General features: G+C 36.7%; 1 pseudogene; it reads right to left on the bottom strand.

The window, feature by feature from the left end:
- Nucleotides 1-3,833: 3,833 nt before the first annotated feature.
- On the bottom strand, nt 3,834-4,600 carry LOC119524122 (annotated as a pseudogene).
- Nucleotides 4,601-4,872: the final 272 nt, after the last annotated feature.

Raw genomic sequence — 4,872 nt, forward strand, 5'->3', positions numbered from 1 at the left:
GTTCTGCAGCCAGAAAAAAAGGGACAGGAGAGAGAGACTTGGAGGAGAGTATAGAAATGAATATTATCAGCAAGGGTAACTAAAGGATAAAAACAGAGGAAAAAAATAGATATGACAAGTAAAAGACAAACAGTAAGATGGCTGAAGGACTGCTTTCACAGTAATGACATTGCATGTTAATGGATTAAATTCCTCCCACAGACAGGCAGCGTGGATAAAAAATATGATCCATCTATACGCTGTTTACAAGAAGCTCATTTTAGACCCAAAGATACAAATAAGTTGAAACCGAAAGGATGGAAAAAGATATTCCATGCAAGCAGTGACCAAAAAAAGCTAGGGTGGTTAGACTAACATCAGACAAAATAGACCTTAAATGCAAAAACGTTATAAGAGTCAAAGGACACTATATGTTAATAAAAGGGACAAAGCACCAAGAAGAAATAACAATCATAAATATTTATGCACCTAATCAAGGTGCCCCAAAGTACTTAAGGCAACACTGGGAAAACTGAAGAGAGTAATAAATGTCTCTACAATAAGAGTAGGAGACTTCAGTACACGACTCTCTTCAATAGATAGAATATCTAAACAGAGGATCAATAAGGAAACAGAGAATCTAAATATTGTGGTAAGTGAACTAGATCTAACAGAAACATATGGAACATTGTACCCTGTTCTGGTTTGGTAATACTGCCATTATGCAAAATACCAGAAATGGATTGGCTTTTATAAAAGGGATTTATTTGTTTACAAATTTACAGTCTGAAGACCATGAAAATGTCCAAATTAAGGCATCAACAGAAATACTCCTTCACTGAAGGAAGGCAACGGCATCCAGAAAACTTCTGTTAGCTGGGAAGGCATGTGGCTGGTGTCTGCTGATCCCAGATTGTGTTCCAGCTCCTCTCTCAGCTCCTGTGAGTTCTTTAAAATGTTGCTCTTGGGGTGCTTTGTCCTCTCTCAGCTTCTCCAGAGCAAACTCTGGGCTAGTGTCAGCAAAAGTCTTCTTTCAATGGCCATCTCCAAAATGTCTCTCTCAGCTGCTCTCCAAAATGTCACTCTCAGCTGCTCTGAAATCCTTCTGCTTGTGAGCTCTTTTCCAGAAAACCAGTGATTAAATCAAGACCCACACTGAATGAAAATAATTTAATCTAAGGTATTACCCACAGTTGGGTGGGTCACCTCTCCATGGGAACAACCTAATCCAAATATTCCAACCAAATCAACACTAATACCTCTTCCTGCACAAGACTGCATCAAAGAACATGGTGTTTGGGGGAACATAATTCATCCAAACTGGAACACACCCCAAAACAGGAGGATATGTATTCTTCTCAAGTGCTCATGGAACATTCTCCAGGACAGTCCACATACTGGGGCACAAAACAGCCTTAATAAATTAAAGAAAATGGGAATTATGTAAAGCATTTTCTCTGATCATAATGGAATGAAGCTGTAAATCATTAACAACCAGAGAACTGGAAAATTCACAAAAATATGGAAGTTAAACAACATGCTATTAAATAATAAGTGGGTCAAAGAAGAAATTGCAAGAGATCAGAAAATATCTTGAGACAAATGAAAATGAGAACACAACATATCAAAACTTACATAATGCAGTGAAGGTGGTACTGAGAAGGAAATTTATAGCCTTAAATACCCACATTAAAAAGTAGGAAAGACTGAAAATCAAAGACTTAACTGAACACCTGGAGAAACTAAAGAAAGAACATCAAAATAATCCCAAAGCAAGCAGAAGGAAAGAAATAACAAACATTAGAGAAGAAATAAATGAAACGGAGGTCAAAAAAAGAGACTCAACAAAACCAAAAGTTGGTTCTTTGAGATCAATAAAATTAACAAATGCTTAGAAAGACTGACAAAGAAAAAACAGTGAAGACACAAATAAATAAAATCAGAAATGAGAAGGGGGTCATTACCACAGACCCCAAAGAAATAATAATTATAAGGGGACACTATGAACAACTGTATGCCAACAAACCAGACAACTTATATGAAACTAGACAACTTACATGAAACACACGAACACATGAACACACAACCTACACAGAACACACAAACAACCTACACTTACATGAAACAACTTACATGAAACACACGAACACACAAACAATGTACACTGACTGGAGAAGAAACAGAAGATTTCAAGAAACCAAACATAAGTAAAGAGATCAAATCAGTCATCAAAAAACTCCCAAAAAAGAAATGCCCATGACCAAATGGCTTCAGAGGCAAATTTTATGAAGCATTCTGAGAAGAATTAATACCATTCCTGTTCAAACTCAATAAATTGAAGAAGAGGGAACACTACTTAACACATTCTATGGAGCCAACATCACCCTAATACCAAAGCCAGATGAAAATACTACCAGAAAAGAAAATTACAGACCAATATTCCTTAAGAATATAATGCAAAAACCCTCAACAAAATACTTGCAAATCAAATCCAGCAGCCTATTAAAAGAATTATACACCATGAACAGGTATTTTTTTTTCAGGCATACAAGGCTGGTTCAACACAAGAAAATCAATTAATGTAACACACCATTTCAATAAATCACAGAGGAAAAACCACATGATCTTCTCAATTGTTGCAGAAAAGGTATCTGACAAAATTCAACATCCCTTCTTGATGAAAACACTTCAAAGGATAAGAATAGAAGGAAATTTCCGCAACATGATAAAGGGAATATATGAAAAACCCACAGCTGACATCATACTCAATGGTGAAAATCTGAAAGCCTTCCCTCTAAGATCAGGAACAAGACAAGGATGCCCACTGTCACCACGTTATTCAACATTTTGCTAGAATTCTAGCTAGAGCAATTAGGCAAGAAAAAGAAATAAAGGCAACCAAATTGGAAAGGAAGAAGTAAAACTTTCACTGTTTGCAGATGACATGATCCTATATGTAGAAAATCCAGAAAAATCTACAGCAAAGCTACTAGAGCTAATAAATGAGTACAGTAAAGTGGCAGAAAACAAACTCAACACACAAAAATCAGTAGTGTTTCTGTACACTAATAATGAGCAATCTGAGGAGGAAATCGAGAAAAAAATTCCCATTTACAATCAAAAGAATAAAATATTTAGGAATAAATTTAACCAAGGACATAAAAGACCTATACACAGAAAACTACAAAACATTGCTAAAAAAAGGGAGGGAAGGACATACCATGTTCATGGATTGGAAGACTAAATATAGTTAAGAAGTCAATTCTATTAAAATTGATTTATAGATTCAATGCAATACCAATTAAAATCCCAACAACTTACTTTGCCAAAATAGAAAAACCAATAATCAAATTTATTTGGAAGAGCAGGGTGTCCCAAATAGCTAAAAGTATGTTGAGAAAGAAACACTACCTGTTTTTAAAGCATATTACAAAGCTACAGTGGTTCAAAATGGCATGGTACTGGCTTAAAGACAGATGTATTGACCAACGGAATTGAATTGCGTGTTCAAAAACAGGCCCTCCTATTTCTGGACACTTTTAAAAAAAAATTAAAAGATTTTATTGTCAAGAACCAGTTAAAGTCAGTTGTCTCATTATTCCAGATTATGAGGCAATTTATAATTTATTCTGCATGTGCTCTCTTTACTAGGAGGAGTGACGAGTTAAGACCCGCAGTATCACCTAAAACTCTGTATGGAAGTCTAAGAACTTCTTGCGATTTTCTAGATTTTCACATATATGAGACAATGATCTATTTACAACATCATGGGATGCATTTGCAATTACAGCAGAGAAAGAAATGATTAACGTTGCTCCAAATAAATTTTTGAATACATGTTTGTAATTGATTATTTATGTCTCAACCACTATAAAACTCAGACTGTTATTAAAAAGAACCTTTCCCTTCTTCTTTACACTGAATTAGAGCTCCTGTAAATCTGTCAAATTTTCTGCTTTGAGATGAGGTGGTGCTGTAGTGTTAAAGTTGAGGGTTTCTGTCAAAAAATCCCAAAGCAAGTCTCCATTTTCATTGCCATCAATAAACAGTCAGACATGGCCATGGTGGACAAAAGGTCTTAACACTCATACTAATGCCCAAGTTGTCCAGCATCTGTGTGAGTTCAGATGATGTGATGTACTAGCAGAGGTCATCCTGGGATAAGGAGGATCTGTACTTTGTCCACAGCTTGTCCCAGCCACTGGTTCCTGACACAAGAATGATGAAAATCTTAGCCCTGGTAGCTAAGAGACTATGGAAGAATTTCAGGGCAGCTGGGATGTCTTTTATAATACAGCAACTGAGTCATATGAATAAAGTCCCATTTTTGAAGCGCTTTTTTCTCCATCATTCTACTTTGATAGTCAATGTCTCCGTATGCCAAGAAAACTTTTATGTTCTCAAGGGTTGATGTCTCAGCTACAAGTTCTTTATATTTGGCAATTTGTTCAGCAGTTGGTTCAACAACTTCATTTTTGATATGAACTCCTGGGTATTGAATTTGTACTTTGCTGAGAATTTGAAGGTTAATTTCACCTGCACCTCTGCATATGCTGAGAATACTAAGATCTGATTTCGTGTTTCCAATCCTGCCATCTGACAGACAGGCTCCTGCAGTCATGCCTTTCCTTCTGGCTTGGCAGAATCTGTCCCCCAGAGCTCTAGTGGGCCCCACAGCTCATGTTAGGTCTGTGTATCTTGTGTCTATAGGCACAATTATAGGGACTTTAATTGCCCAGGACTTCCACAGCCCAGGTGGAAGAAGGGGAGCTACCTCATTAAACACCACTTTCAGGTCCTGGAGTTTCAGCTGAGCTGCTCTTCTCTGCAGCAGCCCTTTTTATTTCTGGTATCATCCAGCAACCACTCAATTAAAAACACTGTTAGTGTGTA

The sequence above is a fragment of the Choloepus didactylus genome, chromosome Y (genome assembly GCF_015220235.1).
Source record: "Choloepus didactylus isolate mChoDid1 chromosome Y, mChoDid1.pri, whole genome shotgun sequence".
In the NCBI taxonomy this organism is placed as follows: domain Eukaryota; kingdom Metazoa; phylum Chordata; class Mammalia; order Pilosa; family Megalonychidae; genus Choloepus; species Choloepus didactylus.